Source organism: Neovison vison, chromosome 11, assembly GCF_020171115.1.
Source record: "Neovison vison isolate M4711 chromosome 11, ASM_NN_V1, whole genome shotgun sequence".
In the NCBI taxonomy this organism is placed as follows: domain Eukaryota; kingdom Metazoa; phylum Chordata; class Mammalia; order Carnivora; family Mustelidae; genus Neogale; species Neogale vison.
In genome coordinates this window covers 12,498,990-12,519,510 of record NC_058101.1, presented here as the reverse complement: position 1 = coordinate 12,519,510, position 20,521 = coordinate 12,498,990, and the positions used below count along the sequence as shown (strand labels likewise).

The 20,521-nt window shown below is 37.5% G+C and overlaps 1 pseudogene; it reads right to left on the bottom strand.

Annotated features, from left to right (window-relative positions):
• Positions 1–7,554, bottom strand: part of LOC122890170 — a 45,814-nt pseudogene extending 38,260 nt beyond the window's left edge.
• Positions 7,555–20,521: the final 12,967 nt, after the last annotated feature.

Here is a 20,521-nt window from a genome sequence, read left to right as displayed (position 1 = left end):
CTTAACACTTCCCACTGAAATGGACAGATCATCCAAGCAAAAGATCAACAAGGAAATAAAGGCCTTAAATGACACACTGGATTAGATGGACAACACAGATATATTCAACACATTCCATCCCAAAGCAACACAATACACATTCTTTAGTGCGCCATGGAACATTCTCCAGAATAGATCACATCCTGGGTCACAAATCAGGTCTCAACTGGTACCAAAAGATTGGGATCATTCCCTGCATATTTTCAGACCGTGATGCTCGGAAACTAGAACTCAATCCTAAGGGGAAAATTGGAAAAAAACCTCAAATACATGGAGGCTAAAAAGCATCCCACTAAAGAATGAATGGGTCAACCAGGAAATTAAAGAAGGTTTTAAAAAATTCATGAAAAAAAATGAAAATGAAAACAAGACTGTTCAAAATCTGTGGGACACAACAAAGGCAGTTCTGAGAGGAACATATATAGTGATACAAGTCTTTCTGAAGAAACAAGAAAGGTCTCAGATACACAACCTAACCCTACACCTAAAGGGGCGGGAGAAAGTACAGCAAAGAAAGCCTAAACCCAGTAGGAGAAGAGAAACAATAAAGATCAGAGCAGAAATCAATGAAATAGAAATTAAAAAAAAAATAGAACAAATCAGGAGCTGGTTCTTTGAAACAACTAATAAGATTGATAAACCCTGGCCAGACTTATCCAAAAGAAAAGAGAAAGAACCTACATTAATATCAGGAATGAAAGAGAGATCACAACCAACACCAAAGAAATACAAACAATTATAAGAACATATTATGAGCAACTAAATGCTAGCAAATTTGACAATCTGAAAGAAATGGATGCATTCCTAGAGACGTATAAACAACTGAAAGTGAACCAGGAAGAAATAGACAACCTGAATAGAACCATAACTGGTAAGGAGATTGAAGTGGTCATCAAACATCTCCCAACAAATAAGAGCCCAGAGCCAGACGGCTTCCAAGGGGAATTCTACCAAGCATTTTAAATGCATGTTAAAAATGCATTTTAAAAGCATTTTAAAATTTAAATTTAAATCCTTTAAGAAGAATTCATTCCTATTCTCCTGAAACTATTCAAAAAAATAGAAACGGAAGGAAAACTTCCAAACTCATTTTATAAAGCCAGCATTATCTTGATCCCAAAATTAGACAAAGATCCCATCAAAAAAGAGAATTACAGACCAAAATCCTTGATAAACACAGAAGCAAAAGTTCTCACCAAAATACTAGCCAGTCGGTTCCAACAGTACATTAAAAGATTACTCAGCACGACCAAGTGGGATTTATTCCTGGGCTGTGAGGTTGGTTCAACATCTGCAAATCAATCAAAGTTATACAATGTTGGGTCCATTATCAAAGGAATGAGACTGAGACAAAGTGAAAATTATGCAAAGCCTTATTCTATGCCAAGCATCAGAAGTTAGATCAACTGGCCAGGGGGACGAGACTGAGACAAAGTGAAAGTTATGTAAGCTTTATTCTATGCCAAGCATTAGATGTCAGACTGACCGGCCAGGGCCGCCTCCAAAGAGAGCGACCCACCTTGGTCTTACAGGCTAGTTTTTATAGAGCACAATCTCAGACCTCTACCTATGTGGCTTTGGCTGATTATGTCTTTTACCTGTCTGGCGTTATTTTAGGTGTGTGTTTTAGCAATGGTTACCCAGAACTGATATCACTAACTGCTGAGGTGTTTATTAAACAACAAAATGGCTACCTAGGCAACAAAATGGCTACCTAGGCAACATGGGGTCATTCTGGCTAAGAAGGCCCAGGCAGGTCCTAGGGGTTTAACAGGTTTTAATGTGGACTTGGCCCCAACAACAATACATTAATAAAAGAAAGAACAAGAACCATATCATCTTCTCAATAGATGCTGAAAAAGCACTGACAAAGTACAGCATCTTATCTTGATCCAAACTCTTCACACTCTAGGGATAGAGGGTAAATACTTCAATATCCTCAAAGCCATCTAGGAAAAACCCACAGTGAATATCATTCTCAATGGAGAAAAACAGAGCTTTTCCGCTAAGGTCAGGAACAGGGCAGGGATGTCCATTATCACCATTGCTATTCAATATAGTAGTAGAAGTCCTAGCCTCAGCAATCAGACAACAAAAAGAAATGAAACTATCACTCTTTGCTGATAATATGATACTTTTGTGGAAAACCCAAAAGACTCCACTCCAATTCTGCTAGAACTTGTACAGGAATTCATTAAAGTGTCAGGATATAAAATCAATACACAGAAATCGGTTGTATTTCTATGCACCAAAAACAAGAAAGAAGAAAGAGCAATTAAGGAGTCAGTCCCATTTACAATTGCTCCCAAAACCATATGATACCTAGGAATAAACCTAACCAAAGAAGCAAATTATCTGTACTCAGAAAACTATAAAGTACTCTTGAAAGAAATTGAGGAGAACACAAAGAAATGGAAAAATGTTCCACACTCATGGATTAGAAGATCAAATTTTGTGAAAATGTCTATGCTACCTAAAACATTCTACATGTTTAACACAATCCCTATTAAAACATCATCAAATTTTTTTCAAATAAATGGAACAAATAATCCTTAAATTTTTGTGGAACCAGAAAAGACCCCCAAATAGCCAGAGGAATGTTGAAGAAGAAAGCCAGAGATGGTGGCATCACAATTCCATACTTCAAGCTCTATGACAAAGCTGTCATCATCAAGACAGTATGGTACTGGCACAAAAACAGACACATAGATCAATGGAACAGAATGAGAGCCCAGAAATAGATCCTCATCTCTATGGTCAACTAATCTTTGACAAAGCAAGAGATAATAGCCAATGAAAAACAAACAAGCAAAAAAACCCACCAGTCTCTTCAACAAATAGCGTTGGGAAAATTGGACAGCCACATGCAGAAGGATGAAACTGGACCATTTTGTTATACCACATGCAAAAATAGACACAAAATGGGTGAAAGAGCTCCATGTGAGGAAGGAATCCATTAAAGTCCTTGAGGAGAACACAGGCAGCAACCTCTTTGACCTCAGCCACAGCAACTTCTTCCTAAAAACATCATGAAAAGCAAGGGAAACAAGCCAAAAGTGGACTTGATCAAGAGCAAACCTTTTTGCACAGCAAAGGAAACAGTCAACAAAACCAAAGACAACCAACAGAATGGGAGAAGATATTTGCAAACGACATATCAGATAGAGGGCTAGTATCCAAAATCTCTAAAGAACTTATCACACTCAACACCCAAAGAACATATAATCCAATCAAGAAATGGGCAGAGGACATGAACAGACATTTCTGCAAAGAAGACATCCAGTTGGCCAAATGACACATGAAAAAGTGCTCCACATCCCTTGCATCAGGGAAATACAAATCAAAAGCACAATGAGATACCACCTCACACTAGTCAGAAGGACTAAAATTAACAAGTCAGGAAATGAAAGACACTGGTGAGGATGTGGAGAAAGGGAAACCCTCCTACACTATTGGTGAGAAAGCAAGCTGATGCAGCCACTATGGAAAACAGCATGGAGGTTCCTCAGAAAGTTGAAAATAGAGCTACCCTATGACCCAGTAATAGCACTAATGGGTGTTTACCCTTAAGATACAAATGTAGTGATCAAGTGGGGCATGTGCACCTGAATGTTTATAGCAGGAACATCCACAATAGGCAAACTATGGAAAGAACCTAGATGTCCATCAAAAGATGAATGGATAAAGAAATGTGGTACATATCTACAATGGAATACTATGTAGCCATGAAAAGAAATCTTGCTGTTTGCAATGACATGAATGGAACTATAGGGTATTATGCTGAGAGAAATAAGTCAATCAGAGCAAGACAATTATCATATGATCTCCCTGATAAGTGGAACTTGAGATGCAATGTGAGGATTTGGGGAGGTAGGGAATGAAAAAATGAAACAAGATGGAATTGTGAGGGAGATAAACTATAAGAGACTCTTTTTTAAAAAAATATTTTATTTATTTATTTGACAGAGAGAGATCACAAGTAGATGGAGAGGCAGGCAGAGAGAGAGAGAGAGGGAAGCAGGCTCCCTGCTGAGCAGAGAACCTGATGCGGGACTTGATCTCAGGACCCTGAGATCATGACCTGAGCCAAAGGCAGCGGCTTAACCCACTGAGCCACCCAGGTTCCCCTATAAGAGACTCTTAACCTCATCAAACAAACCAAGGTTTGCTGGGGGAGGGGCGTAGGGAGAGGGTGGATGGGTTATGGACATTGGGGAGGGTATGTGCTATGGTGTATGCTGTGAAGTGTGTAAGTCTGATGATTCACAGACCTGTACCCCTGGGGCTAATAATATATGTTAATTTAAAAAAATTGAAATGAAATAAAATGAGATAAAATAAAACAAAAAAAAGTTAAAAAAAGTACCTGCGGTTTGTAAATTAAAATATGTAAATATATATTGTTCATAAAAATAGATACAAAAGAAAAAGTGCGATAGACATTCATCTCTAATGTCACATCCACTTATTAATAATCATTAATAATTTTTTTAAAAGTTCTTATTTATTTATTTGACAGATAGAGATCACAAGTAGGCAAAGAGGCAGGCAGAGAGAGAGGAGGAAGTTGGCTTCCTGCTGAGCAGAGAGTCCAATGTAGGACTCATTCCCAGGACCCTGTCATGACCCGAGCCAAAGGCAGAGTCTTTAAGCCACTGAGCCACCCAGGCACCCAACCATTAATAACTTTTAAACTTAAGCCACTACAATATTTAACATGCATTTGTTTACTCTGTGCAGCTGCAAAAGTAATGAATGCAAATGTAAAAACTGATTTGGTCTCCTCAATCAAATAATCCTATCACACTCATGGAAACACTTTCTCCCAGAGTGCTATGGTCTCGTTTCTTATAATATAGCAAGTCATTTGATCCCAGATTTTCCAAAAACATTGTGAAGTTTTTGAGAGTATGGCACTTACTCTATCAGGTTCATGTTAAGAGCTTAATAATATTTGTGCATTAAATAAAAATATTTGCAAAAGTAACTGGAAATTATCATAAAGTATGGAAATAGATATGTTCACCCTTCATTTTGGTTCATTTTTTCTTTGATGGAGAGGTGTAATTTTGAAAAAATTTAGGCTAATAATGTGTGTGTCCATACTTCAACAAGGTTTGTATTTAGTTAAGGAACATGCAACCATTAGTAACTTCAAATTATAGGTTTCTGAGTTTGGGATAGAGCCTCTATACCTTTCAGTTTTGAAGGAGCCTTCAAATAATATGGCAAAACAGTTTAATTTTTAAAGGAAACTAAATAAGGGGGAAACAATTTCCTTCAATGCTCCATGGATAGTTGTGCTAGAAATATGCAAATCTTAAGTCTAAATGTCTGCTTTGATAAAGATAGTTCATGAAATTTCTAATGCCTTCCATAAAAAAAGTGTGGTAAAGTTTATATGTAGAATGACTAGAAAGAGCATAGAGAATTTTTAGGGTACTGAAACTACTCTGTACTGCACTATAGTGGTGAATACATAACATTACTCCTTTGTCCAGACTTATCAAATGTACAACCCCAGGAAGGAAACTGAACACGAATTATGGACTTTGGAGGATAATGATCTGTCCATATAGTTTAATCAGTTGTAACACATGTCCTCCTCTGCTGGAGGATGTTGATAATACAGGGAGTGATGAATGTGGGGGGACAGGGTGTTTACGGTGAATCTCTACTTAATATTGCTGTGGATGTAAAACTCCTCCTTAAGGTAAAGCCTGTTACAAACAAATGAACAAGAACAAATACGTGATTGCTTCAATTTGTGGTTTATACTTGAAGTGTTCTTGTATTAGCAATGGACCACAGGGTCTTAACTGACTTTATAATTTAAGCATTCCTTAATACCTTGTGAGATTGACAGATCATTTTATGTTTTCATCATTTTATTTATAAAAGACAATTTCCTTTAACTTTATACAAAGCTGCCTTCTGAGCCGCTTAGAATTAAGACTTCATGCTACCAGTTAAAAACACGACTTACCTAGTACTTCACTGTAAGACTGATCCCAACTCTTCTCATTAAATGTTTGGAACCAAAAGTCAAATAAAGCACAGGTATCATACTTTCTACTCTCTCCATGAATGACCTTTGCTCACTTAATTCTGACTTGGTAACATGTACATAAGATGGAGTGAAAGGAAATCCTCCTCTATACTTTTCAAATGCATACCCGGGAGAGAAGCAAAGACTGTGCACTAAAGATATTTTAAGTAGCTTAGCCAGCAGCACACCACAGGGTCCAATGGCATCTGCAAGAATGACATTAAATCTTGATTCTTATAGTTTTGTCATAACTTTCTTGTTTAAACTCTGCATCTTTTTAAAAAAAGATTTTACTTATTTATTTGAGAGAGAGAGAGAATGAGAATGAGTGAGCATGAGAGGGGGAAGGACAGAGGGAGAAGCAGACTCCCTGCTGAGCAGGGACTCCTAAGGCGGGACTTGATCCCAGGACTCCAGAATAATGAGCTGAGCTGAAGGCCATTGCTCAAGCAACTGAGTCACCTGGGCTCCTTAATCTCTGCATCTTTGCACAGTTTCTCAAGACAGTGAGAACATTTCCAAATGGCTTCTTGCATTAGTGAAAAACATGTCCAAAATGTATATTTTGGTGGATCATATAAATCCATTTATTGACCAGTTGCATCATAGAAACCTCAGTATCATTTTTACTTAAAGATGAAAGGCATATTTCAAATTTAAGAGGAGATTTTTTGTTGGGATCAATAAGAACAGAAGCTGAAGATGACAGAACCGTCACTTCATGACCTCTCTGGACAAGTTCAACCAGGATTTTCTTTATATGGATCCACTGGCTATATTCTGTGGGTCAGAGCAGCACCTTTCCACAACTCCTAGAGCTCAAGTAACAACTCAGCTATAGCAGAAGCAGAACTGAAATCCTTTCCAGATCCTTCTTTTCAAATTCCACTTCTCTGTTGCCATTACTTGTATTTATATCCAAGGAGAAATCAATCAGGAAGTTAAAATATAATTCCTACATCTCAAAGTAAATACATTATATAAACTTTTTATGGCAGGTGGAAAACTTAAGATGTAAAAGGTAGATGTAAATGGTTTGTGTGGGCACGTTTTTCTTTCTCTTCCATTTATATCTAGAAGTAGAATTGTTGGGTCATATGGTAACTCTACGTTTGCTGACTGGAACAATGTGAAACAATTCCCACCTGTAACCTTCGGTGGTTTCAATTTTCTGTATCTTGCCACCACTTATTATTTATCTCTTTGATTATAGGCCTGCCTGTGGGGATGAACTCATATCTCATTGTAGCGATGCTTGAGGGGTTTTGAGTTACTTTTCCCAGATGCCTCCACCTCCCCTCCCTTGAGAATGACCAATTTGCTCTTCTTTTTTTAAACAGTTGATTTTATAACCTGCCACTTTCCTGAAATCATTGCTTAATTTCAAAACTGTTTTCATAAATTTTTTGGATTTTCTATTTTTAAGATCATATTACCAGCAAATAGTGATAATGTTGCTTCTTCATTCTCAATTTGGATGCCTTTTATTTCCTTGGCTGGCTTAATTGCTCTAATGAGTTCTTGCAGTACTCTGTTGAATAGGAGTAGTGAGAATGGGCAACCGTGTCTTATATTTGATCACAGAGAAGACCCTTTCAGTTTCTCTCCTTTGATTATAATGTTAGCAGTGGATTTATCACAAATAGCTTTTCTTATGTTGAGGTACATTCCTTCTTACTCAATCTGCTAAAGGTTTTTTTTTTTAAATCAAAAAACATGTATTTTGTCAAATGCTTTTCCGGCATCTATTGAGATCATCCATTGCATGATTTTATCTTTTCTTTGTGATGTGATGAATTGCATTTATTGATTTGTATATGTTGAACTATCCTTATATCCAGAGATAATTCCCAGTGGTCATGGTGTGTAATTCTGTTAATGTGTTCTTGAATTCAGATTATGCTGATATTTTTTTTTTAAAGATTTTTTTTTATTTATTTATTTGACAGAGAGAGATCACAAGTAGGCAGAGAGGCAGGCAGAGAGAGAGAGGAGGGAGCAGGCTCCCTGCTGAGCAGAGAGCCCGATGCGGGACTCGATCCCAGGACCCTGAGATCGTGACCTGAGCCGAAGGCAGTGGCTTAACCCACTGAGCCACCCAGGCGCCCCTATGCTGATATTTTGTTGAGAATATTTGCATCTATATTCATCAGGAATGTCAGGGTATTCTTTTATCTGGTTTTGGTATTAAGGTATTGTTGGCTTCATAGAAAGAGTGAAAATGGGTCCTCTTCTTTGACATTTTGCCAGAGTTTGAGGCTTGGTAGTCAGTTTTTAAATGTTTGGCACAATTCACCTTTCTGCCTCTGGAATTTCTGTGTTTAGAGCTTTTTGATTACTGACTTAATCTTTTGACTCATTATTGATATCTTTTCTTAATTTTAAAAACTCAATTGTCAAAAAAAACCCCTCAATTGTCTTATTATTGAATTGTAGGTTTTCATATAGCCTGATATAAATCCCTAATGAGAGGTATAATTTGCAAATACATAATCAATTCTGTGGATTATCTTTTCACTTTCTTTGTGGTGTCCTTTATAGAATAGAAGTTTTAAAATTTGATAACATCCAATTTCTCTATTTTTGATTTGGTTGCTTGTGCTTTTGGTACCATATCTAAGCAAGCATTGCCAAATCTGAAGATCACAATTTTAACCCTATGTTTTTTTTTTTTCCTTAAGAGTTGTATAGTTCTAATCCTACATGTAGATATTTAATTCATTCTGAGTAATTTTTGCATATGGTTTGATGTAGGGTGTCCAACTTCATTCTTTTACATATGGATAATCAGTTTTTCCAGAAGAATTTATTTAAAAGAGTGTTCAGGGGCACCTGGGTGGCTCAGTGTGTTAAAGCCTCTGCTTTCGGCTCAGGTCATGATCTTAGAGTTCCTGGGATTGAGCCCCGCATTGGGCTCTCTGCTCAACAGGGAGCCTGCTTCCCCTCTCCCCCTGCCTTCCTCTCTGCCTACTTGTGATCTCTTTCAAATAAATAAATAAAATTTAAAAAAAAAATAAAAGAGTATTTATTCCCTTCTCAAAAATGAACTGGCCATCACTGTGTAAGACTATTTCTGGTTCTAAAATCTATTCTATTGATCCATATGCTTATCTGTATGCCCAAGTCACACTTTCTTGATTACAGTCATTTAGAATTTTTTTCTTCCAAGTTTTATTTAAATTCCAGTTAGTTAACATACAGTGTAATAGTTTCACATGTAGGATTTAATGATTCATCACTTACATTCAACACCCAGTGTAGTGTAATTATTTTTAAAATCAGTGTAATTCTTCCAATTTAATGATTGTTTGACTTTTTTTAGGGTCCTTTAATACACCTATACAAATTTTAAGACTGGCTTGTCAATTCATGTAAAAGAGTCAGCTGGGGTTTTGATAGAGATTTTGTTGAGCTGTATATCAATTGAAGAATTGCTATTACAAAAATGCTATTTAAATCCATGGATATGAGAAGACTTCCTTTTATTTAGAAATTTTAAAGTATCTTCCTGCAATGTTTTGTAGTTTCCATAGTATACATTTTGCACTTTCTTGTTCAATTTATGAAATATTTTGTTCTTTTGATGGTGTTGTAGTGGGACTCTTAATTTCATTTTAGATTGTTTATTGCAGTTGTGTATTATATATTATCCAGAGTATTTCCCCATATAAGATCATGGCATCTGCCCCTTTAAATAGTGCTATATCTTCATACCCAATGTGGATTTCTTTATTTTATGTTCTTGCCTAGTTAGTTGTTTTGGTTCGAACCTTCAGTACGATGCTGAAAGGGTGAGAATGGATGTCATAATCGTGTTCCTTATGTTAGGAAGAAAGCATTTAGTCTTAAGCAGAAAGTATGATGTCAGTTTTGGGTTTTTTGTAGATGCCTTTTATCCATTTGAAGAAGTTCCCTTCTATTACTGGTTTACTGAGTATTTTTATCATGAGGGTATTGGATTTTGTAACAATTTTTTTGCATTTATTGAGATAACCATGCAGGTTTTTTTTTTTTTTCATTCTATTGGTATGGGGTATAGTAATAATTGGTTTTTCAGTTGTTAAGGCAACTCTTTCATTCCTGGGATATATCTCAATTTTTCTTGGTGTATAATTCTTTTTGCATATCCTTGGAACTGGCTAACTAGCATTTTGTTGAGGACTGTTGAATCTATATTCATAAGAAATATTGGTCTGTAGTGTTTTCTAGTGATGTCTTTATGTATTGGTAATATCAGGGCCTTATTGCATATGTTGGCAAATGTTTACTCCTTTTCTATTATTTGGAAGATCTTTTTGAAGAACTGATATTAATCCTTTAAATTCTTAGAATTATCAGTGTAGTCATTTGGGCATGAAATTTACTTTCTAGGTCGATTTTTGATTGCAGATTCAATCTGTTTTTGTAATAGGCCTATTCACATTTTCATTTTCATCTTGAGTCTATTTAATAGTTCATCTTATCTGCATCTACTAGCATTGGAGTTTCTGTTGAAACTAGTTGAGTGTGTGATGAAAGAGTGGCTCGTATTTCAAATGCTATAGGTCCTTGCTGATCTTTTCTTCCAAGTTTTTATTTAAATTCCCATTAGTTAACATAGAGTATAATGTTAGTTTCAGGTGTAGAATTTAGTGATTCACTGCTTCCATACAATACCTGGTGCTCATCATATCAAGAGCCCTCCTTAATGCCCTCCAAAAACCAATTATTACTATACCCCAAACCAATTCCCTACCCACCTCCCCTCATAACCATCAGTTTTTCTTCTGTAGTTAAGATTCTGTTGTCTGGTTTGCCTGTCTCACTCTCTCTCTTTTTTTTCCCTTTCCCTATGTTAATGTCTTTCATTTCTTAAATTCCTCATATGAGTGAAATCATATGGTATTTGTCTTTCTCTGACTTATTTTGCTTAGCATACTACTCTCCAGCTCCATCCATGTCAGTGCAAATGGCAAGATTTCATTCTTTTTTATGGCTGAGTAATAGTCCATTGTATACATGAACCAGCTCTTCTTTATCCATTCATCAATCAATGAACATTTAGACTCTTTCCATTATTTGGTTATTCTTTTTTTTAAAATTTTATTTATTTTCAGCGTAGCAGTATTTATTGTTTTCGCACCACACCCAGTGCTCCATGCAATATGTGCCCTTTTTAATTCCCACCACCTGGCTCCCCCAGCCTCCCACCCCCGTCCCTTCAAAACCCTCAGGTTGTTTTTCAGAGGCAACAGTCTCTCACGGTTCACCTCCTCTTCCAATTTCCCTCAACTCCCTTCTTCTCTCCATCTCCCCATGTCCTCCATGTTATTTGTTATGCTCCACAAATAAGTGAAACCATATGATAATTGACTCTCTCTGCTTGACTTATTTCACTCAGCATAATCTCTTCCAGTCCCGTCCATGTTGCTACAAAAGTTGGGTATTCATCCTTTCTGATGGATGCATAATACTCCATAGTGTATATGGACCACATCTTCCTTATCCATTCGCCTGTTGAAGAGCTTCTGGGTTCTTTCCACAGTTTGACAACTGTGGTCATTCCTGCTCTAAACATTGGGGTACAGATGGCCCTTCTTTTCACTACATCTCTATCTTTGGGGTTATTGGTGATAATGCTGCTATAAACATAGTGGTGTGTGTATCCCTTCAAATCAGTATTTTTGTGTTCTTTGGGTCAATATCTAGTAGAGTAATCCCTGGATCATAGGGTAGCTCTATTTTTAACTTTCTGAGGAATCTCCATACTGTTTTCCAGAGTGGATGCCCCAGTTTGCATTTCCATCAACAGTGCAAGAGGGTTCCCCTTTCTTCACATCCTTGCCAGCATCTGTTGTTTCCCATGTTGTTGATTTTAGCCATTCTAACAGTTCTGAGGTAATATATCATTATAGTTTTGATTCATATTTCCTGATGGTGAGTGATGTTGAGCATCTTTTCATGAGCCTATTAGCCTTCTATATGTCTTCTTTGGAAAAATGTCTGTTTAAGTCTTCTGCCCACTTTTTAACTGGATACTTTTTTTGTTGTTGTTGTTTTTGGTGTTGAGTTGTGTAAGTTCTTCACACATCCTTCAGTTCTTCAATTTCTTTCATGGGTGTTCTATGGTTTTCAGAGTACACATCTTTCACTCATTTGATTAGAGTTATTCTTAGGTATGTTATAGTTTTTGGTGCATTTATAAATGGAATCTATTCCTTGATTTTTCTTCCAACCACTTCATTATTGGTGAATAGAAGTGCAACATATTTCTGTACATTGATTTTATGTTCTGCAACTTTGCTGAATTCATGTATCAGTTCCAGCAAATTTTTGGTAGTCTTTTGTGTTTTCCCCATAGAGTATCAGTTCATCTGCAAAGAGTGAAAGTTTGAATTTATCCTTGTCAATTTGGATGCCTTTTATTTCTTTTTATTTTCTGATTGATGAGGTTAGGGCTTCTAGTACTATATTGAACAATAGCGGTGAGAGTGGACATCTGTGTCATGCTCCTGACCCTAGAGGAAAAGCTCTCAGTTTTTTCCTATTGAAGATATTAGCTGTGGGTCTTTTGTCTATGAGGTTTATGATGTTGAGCTATGTTCCATCTGTATCTACTTTGTTGAAGTTTGAAAAATGGTTGCTGTATTCTGTCAAATGCTTTTTTTTGTATCTATGGAGAGGATCGTGTATTGTGTATCATATTGATTGATTTCAAAATATCATGCCACCCCTGCAGCCCAAGAAATAAATCCCATTTGATCATGGCAACTAAATCTGTTAATATGCTATTGATTTGATTTGCTAGTATCTTGTTGAGAAGTTTTATATCCATGTTCATCAGGCGTATTGGCCTGTATTTCTCCTTTTTAGTAGTGTCTTTGTCTGGTTTTGGAATCAAGGTAACGCTTGCCTGGTAAGATAAATTTGGAACTTTTCCTTACATTTCTATTTCATAACAGTTTGAAAAGAATCAGTATTAACTCTTCTTTAAATGTCCGGTAGAATTCCCCTGGGGAGCCATCTGGCCCTGGCCTTTGTTTGTTGGGAGAGGTTTTTTGTTTTTTTGTTTTTTTGTTTTTTGTTTTTTTTTGCAAGCGAGATCTGGCTTTATTGGAAACTCAGGCATTAAGAATCCTGAATTAGACCTTATTAATTTTATGACTTTGTGCTTTTTTTTTTAATAAACATATAATATATTTTTATTTTTATCTCCAGGGGTACAGGTCGGTGAATTGCCAGGTTTACACACTTTGCATCACTCACCAAAGCACATACCCTCCCCAGTGTCCATAACTCCACCCCCCTTCTCCCAACCCCCATCCCCCAGCAACCCTCAGTTTGTTTTGTGAGATTAAGAGTCCCCTATGTTTTGTTTCCCTCTCAATCCCATCTTGTTTATTATTCTCCTACCCCCTTAACCCCCCATGTTGCATCTCTACTTCCTTATATCAGGGAGATCATATGATAGTTGTCTTTCTCTGATTGACTTATTTTGCTAAGCATGATACCCTCTAGTTCCATCTATGTCGTCACAAATGGCAAGATTTCATTTCTTTTGATGGCTGCATAGTATTCCATTGCGTATATATACCACCTCTTCTTTATCCATTCATCTGTTGATGGACATCTAGGGTCTTTCCATAGTTTGGCTGTTGTGGACATTGCTGCTATAAACATTCGGGTGAACGTGCCCCTTCAGATCACTACATTTGTATCTTTAGGGTAAATACCCAGTGGTGCAATTGCTGGGTCATAGGGCAGTTCTATTTTCAACATTTTGAGGAACCTCCATGCTGTTTTCCAGAGAGGTTGCACCAGCTTGCATTCCCACCAACAGGGTAGGAGGGTTCCCCTTTCTCCGCATCCTCGCCAGCATCTGTCATTTCCTGACTTGTTAATTTTAGCCATTCTGTCTGGTGTGAGGTGATATCTCATTGTGGTTTTGATTTGGATTTCCCTGATGCCGAGTGATATGGAGCAATTTTTCATGTGTCTGTTGGCCATCTGGATGTCTTCTTTTTAGAAATGTCTATTCATGTCCTCTGCCCATTTCTTGATTGGATTATTTGTTCTTTGGGTGTTGAGTTTGCTAAGCTCTTTATAGAATTTGGACACTAGTCCTTTATCTGATATGTCATTTGCAAATATCTTCTCCCATTCTGTCAGTTGTCTTTTGGTTTTGTTAACTGTTTCCTTTGCTGTGCAAAAGCTTTTGATCTTGATAAAATCCCAATAGTTCATTTTTGTCCTTGCTTCCCTTGCCTTTGGCGATGTTCCTAGGAAGATGTTGCTGCAGCTGAGGTTGAAGAGGTTGCTGCCTGTGTACAGGGATGCTGTACTTTGTCAAATGCTTTTTCAGCATCTATTGAGAGTATCATATGGTTCTTGTTCTTTCTTTTATTGATGAGTTGTATCACATTGATTGATTTGTGAATGTTGAACCAACCTTGCAGCCCTGAAATAAATCCAACTTGGTCGTGGTGTATAATCCTTTTAATGTACTATTGAATCCTATTGTCTAGTATTTGGTGAGAATTTTCGCATCTGTGTTCATCAAGGATATTGGTCTATAGCTCTCTTTTTTGATGGGATCCTTGTCTGGTTTTGGGATCAAGGTGATGCTAGCCTCATGAGTTTGGAAGTTTTCCTTCCGTTTCTATTTTTTGGAACAGTTTCAGGAGAATAGGAATTATTCTTCTTTAAATGTTTGATAGATTTCACCCAGGAAGCCATCTGGTCCAAAGAAATGGAAACAAGCTTTTGTTTGTTTGGAGATTTTTAATGACTGTTTCAATCTCCTTACTGGTTATGGGTCTGTTCAGGCTTTCTATTTCTTCCTGGTTTAGTTGTGGTAGTTTATATGTTTCTAGGAATGCCTCCATTTCTTCCAGATTGTCAAATTTGTTGGCATAGAGTTGCTCATAGTATGTTCTTATAATAGTTTGTATTTCTTTGGTGTTAGTTGTGATCTCTTTCATTCATGATTTTATTTATTTGGGTCCTTTCTCTTTTCTCTTTGATAAGTTTGGCCAAGGCTTTATCAATTTTATTAATTCTTTTAAAGAACCAGCTCCTAGTTTCTTTGATTTGTTTTATTGTTTTTTTTTTTTTTTTTTTGTATCTATTTCATTGATTTCTGCTCTGATCTTTATGATTTCTCTTCTCCTGCTGGGCTTAGGGTTTCTTTCTTGTTTTTTCTCCAGCTCCTTTAGGTGTAGGGTTAGATTGTGTACCTGAGACCTTTCTTGTTTCTTGAGAAAGGCTTGTACTGCTATATATTTTCCTTCCAGGACTGCCTTTATTGTGTCCCACAGATTTTGAACAGTTATGTTTTCAGTATCATTTGTTTCTATGATTTTTTTCAATTCTTCTTTAATTTCCTGGCTGACCCATTCATTCTTTAGAAGGCTGTTGTTTAGTCTCCATGTATTTGGGTTCTTTCCAAACTTCCTCTTGTGGTTGAGTTCTAGCTTCAGAGCATTGTGGTCTGAAAATATGCAGGGAATGATCCCAATCTTTTGATACTGGTTGAGTCCTGATTTAGGACCGAGGATGTGATCTATTCTGGAGAATGTTCCATGTGCACTAGAGAAGAATGTGTATTCTGTTGCTTTGGGATGAAATGTTCTGAATATATCTGTGATGTCCATCTGGTCCAGTATGTCATTTAAGGCCTTTATTTCCTTGTTGATCTTTTGCTTGGATGATCTGTCCATTTCGGTGAGGACAGTGTTAAAGTCCCCTACTATGATTGTATTATTGTTGATGGGTTTCTTTTATTTTGTTATTAATTGGTTTATATAGTTGGCTGCTCACATGTTGGGGGCATAGACTTAAAATTGTTAGATCTTGTTGTTGGACAGACCCTTTGAGTATGATATAGTGTCCTTCCTCATCTCTTATTATAGTCTTTGGCTTAAAATCTAATTGATCTGATATAAGGATTGCCACTCCTGCTTTCTTCTGATATCCATTAGCATGGTAAATTCTTTTCCACACCCTCACTTTAAATCTGGAGGTGTCGTCGGGCTTAAAAAGAGTTTCTTGGAGGCAACATATAGATGGGTTTTGTTTTTTTATTCATTCTGATACCCTGTGTCTTTTGATTGGGGCATTTAGCCCATTAACATTCAGGGTAACTATTGAGAGATGTGAATTTAGTGCCATTGTGTTGCCTGTAAGGTGACTGTTACTGTATATTGTCTCTGTTCCTTTCTGATCTACCACTTGTAGGCTCTCTCTTTGCTTAGAGAACCCCTTTCAGTATTTCCTGTAGAGCTGGTTTGGTGTTTGCAAATTCTTTCAGTTTTTGTTTATCCTGGAAGCTTTTAATCTCTCCTTCTATTTTCAATGATAGCCTAGCTGGATATAGTATTCTTGGCTGCATGTTTTTCTCGTTTAGTGCTCTGAAAATATCATGCCAGCTCTTTCTGGCCTGCCAGGTCTCTGTGGATAAGTCTGCTGCCAATCTAATATTTTTACCATTGTATATTACAGTCTTCTTTTCCCGGGCTGCTTTCAGGATTTTCTCTTTGTCACTAAGGATTGTAAATTTTACTATTAGGTGACAGGGTGTGGGCCTATTCTTATTGATTTTGAGGGGTGTTCTCTGCACCTCCTGAAATTTGATGCTTGTTCCCTTTGCCATACTGGGGAAATTCTCCCCAATAATTCTCTCCAGTATACCTTCTAGTCCCCTCTGTCTTTCTTCTTCTTCTGGAATCCCAATTATTCTAATGTTGTTTCATCTTATGGTGTCACTTATCTCTCAAATTCTCCCCTCGTGGTCCAGTAGCTGTTTGTCCCTCTTTTGCTCAGCCTCTTTATTCTCTGTTATTTGGTCTTCTATATCACTAATTCTTTCTTCTGCCTCATTTATCCTAGCAGTGAGAGCCTCCATTTTTGATTGCCCCTCATTAATAGCTTTTTTGGTTTCACCTTGGTTAGATTTTAGTTCTTTTATTTCTCCAGAAAGGGCTTTTAAAACTCCTGAAAGGGTTTCTCTAATATCTTCGATACCTTTTTCGATCCTGGCTAGAATCTTGAGAATTGTCATTCTGAACTCTAGATCTGAAATGTTACCAATGTCTGTATTGATTAGGTCCCTAGCCTTCAGTACTGCCTCTTGTCTTTTTTTTGTGGTGAATTTTTCCGCCTTGTCATTTTGTCCAGATAAGAGTATATGAAGGAGCAAGTAAAATACTAAAAGGGTGGCAACAACCCCAGGAAAATATGCTTTAACCAAATCAGAAGAGATCCCAAATCCTGAGGGGAGAGAAAGGGGATAAAAAGAGGTTCAGAAAGAAAGAAAGGAAAAAAAAAAAAGAAAGAAAGAAAGAAAAGAGAAGAATTAAAAAAAGAAAACGAATAAAGAAAAGTATAAAAAAGAAAAAAATGTATATATTAGATAAACTAGTTAAAAATGTTAAAAAGGAAAAGGGTAAAAGTTAAAAAAATTTTAGCAGGAGAACAGAAAAAAAATGAAAAAGAAAAAAAATTAAATTAACTGCAAGACTAAAGAATCATAGGGAGAAAGTCATGAGTTCTGTGCTTTGCTTTCTCCTCCTCTGGAATTCTGCTGCTCTCTTTGGTATTGAAACTGCACTCCTTGGTAGGTGAACTTGGTCTTGGCTGGATTTTTTGTTGATCTTCTGGGGAGGGGCCTGTTGTAGTGATTCTCAAGTGTCTTTGCCCCAGGCGGAATTGCACCACCCTTTCCAGGGACGGGGGCTGAGTAATCTGCTTGGGTTTGCTTTCAGGAGCTTTTGTTCCCTGAGCAGTTTCTGTAGAGTTCCAGAGGACAGGAATACAAATGGTGGCCTCCTGTTCTCCGGCCCAGAGGAGCCAAGAGCCCGGGGCCCCACTCCTCAGTGCGCCCTCAGAGAACACCACTCAGTAACTCCCGTCTGCCTGACCTCCGGCCACGCTCCGAGCTCAACAAGCCTGAGGCCGGTTCAAGGTAACCCTGAGCCGGTTCAAGGTAACCCTCCGAGCTCACTGTTGGCTCTGTCTCTGTAGTCGGCTTCCCCATTCTAATACCTGTAAGCTCTGTGACACTCAGACACCCCCAATCCTTCTGTGACCCTGTGGGACCTGAGGCCACGCTGACCCCATGTGTGCTTCACCCCAGTTTAGCCTCTGGAGCGATGTCCCTCAGTGGAACAGACTTTTAAAAGTCCTGATTTTGTGCTCTGTTGCTCTGCTGCTTGCCGGGAGCTGGCCCCTCCCCCCGGGGTCTATCTTCCCGTCGCTTTGGATTCACTTCTCCGCCAGTCCTACCTTTCTGAAAGTGGTTGTTTTTCTGTTTCTAGAATTGATGTTCTTCTTCTCTTCGATCTGCCGATGGAGTTGTAGGTGTTTGCAATCTTTAGATAAGCTATATAGCTGATCTCCTGCTAGCTGAAGTAGTCTCAGCCTGCTACTTCTCCACCATCTTGACTCCTCTCCTCGTTGGGAGAGTTTTGATTATGATTCAGTTTCTTTCCTGGTTATGGGTCTGTTCAAATATTCTACTTCTGATAAACACCCAACTTTCTTAGCAACGTGGACAGGACTGGAAGAGATTATGCTGAGTGAAATAAGTCAAGCAGAAATAGTCAATTATCATATGGTTTCACTTATTTATGGAGTATAACAAATAACATGGAGGACGTGGGGAGGTGGAGAGGAGAAGGGAGTTGATGGAAATTGGAGAGGGAGATGAACCATGAGAGACTATGGACTCTGAAAAACAACCTGAGTGGTGGGAGGTTGGGGGAGCCAGGTGGGTACGGATTGCATGGAGCACTGGGTGTGGTGCAAAAACAATGAATCCTGTTATGCTGAAAAAAAATAAAAAAAAAAGAATACTAAAAAAATATATTCTACTTCTTCCTTTTTCAATTTTGGTAGTTTGTATGTTTCTAGGAATTTATCCATTTCTTCCAGATTGCCCAACTAGTTGGCATATAATTTTTCATAATATTCTCTTATTATTGTTTGTATTTCTGTGGTGTTGGTTGTATCTTTCCCCTTTCATTTGTGATTTCATTTTATTTATTTATTTATTTGGGTCCTTTCTTCCTTTTTTGATAAGTTTGGCTAGAGATTTATTAATTATATTAATTCTTTCAAAGAATCAGCTCTTATTTTCATTGGTTTGTTTTTTTCTATGTCATTTATCTCTGCTGTAATCTTTATTATTTCCCTTCTTCTGCTGGCTCTAGGCTTTACATGCTCTTCTTTTTCTATCTCCATTAGGTGTAAGGTTAAGTTGTGTGTTTGAGACTTCTTTCTTTTCTTGCTTCTTGAGGTAGACCTGTATTGCAATATACTTCCCTCCTATGAACTGTTTTACTGCATCCCAAAGGTATTTGACTATTATATCTTCATTTTCATTTTTTTCATCTAAAATGTCTTATTTAATTTTCTCTTTGACCCATCCTTTCCTTAATCGCATGCTCTATAACTTCCATGCATTTTTGGTCTTCCCAAAATTTTTCTTGTGGTTGACTTCATGTTTCCTAGTATTGGAGTCAGAAAAGATCTCAATCTTTTTGTACTTCTTGAGGCCTAATATATCACCTAGTATGGGATCTTTTCTGGATAATGTCCCATGTGCACTTGAAAAGAATATATATTCTGGTGCTTTAGGATGAAATGTTTTGAATATATCTGTTAAGTCCATCTGGTCCATTGTGTCTTTCAAAGCCATTGTGTCATTCAAAGTGTCATTCAAAGCTCAGCTCTGGCTGAGCTTCTGCTGAGGTGATGTGTCCATTATTGTGTGTGGGATGTTAAAGTCCCCTACTGTTATTGTTTTATTATCAATGAGTTCCTTTATGTCTGTTATTAGATGTTTTATGTATTTTGGTCTTCAAAGTTAGGAGCATAAATATTTACAATTGTTAGATCCTCTTGTTGGATAGTCCCCTTTTCTATGATATAATGCCCTTCTTCATTCCTTGTTACAATCCTTGGTTTAAAATCTCATTTGTCAAGGCGCCTGGGTGGCTCAGTGGGTTAAAGCCTCTGCCTTCAGCTCAGGTCATGATCCCAGGGTCCTGGAATCAAGCTCTGCATTGGGCTCTCTGCTCAGCAGGGAGCCTGCTTCCTCCTCTCTCTCTGCCTGCTTCTCTACCTACTTTTCATTTCCATCTATCAAATAAAAAATTAAAATCTTTAAAATCTCATTTGTCTCCTACATGTATTACTACTTTGTTTTTTGTTTTTGTTTCTGTTTTTTCATTCATTTGCAAGTTTTTTTTAAATTTATTTTCAGCATAACAGTATTCATTGTTTTTGCACCACACCCAGTGCTCTATACAATCTGTGCCCTCTCCAATACCCACCACCTGGTTCTGCCAACCTACCACCACCCACCCCTTCAAAACCCTCAGGTTGTTTTTCAGAGTCCATAGTCTCTCATGGTTCACCTCCCCTTCCAATTTCCCCCAACTCCCTTCTCCTCTC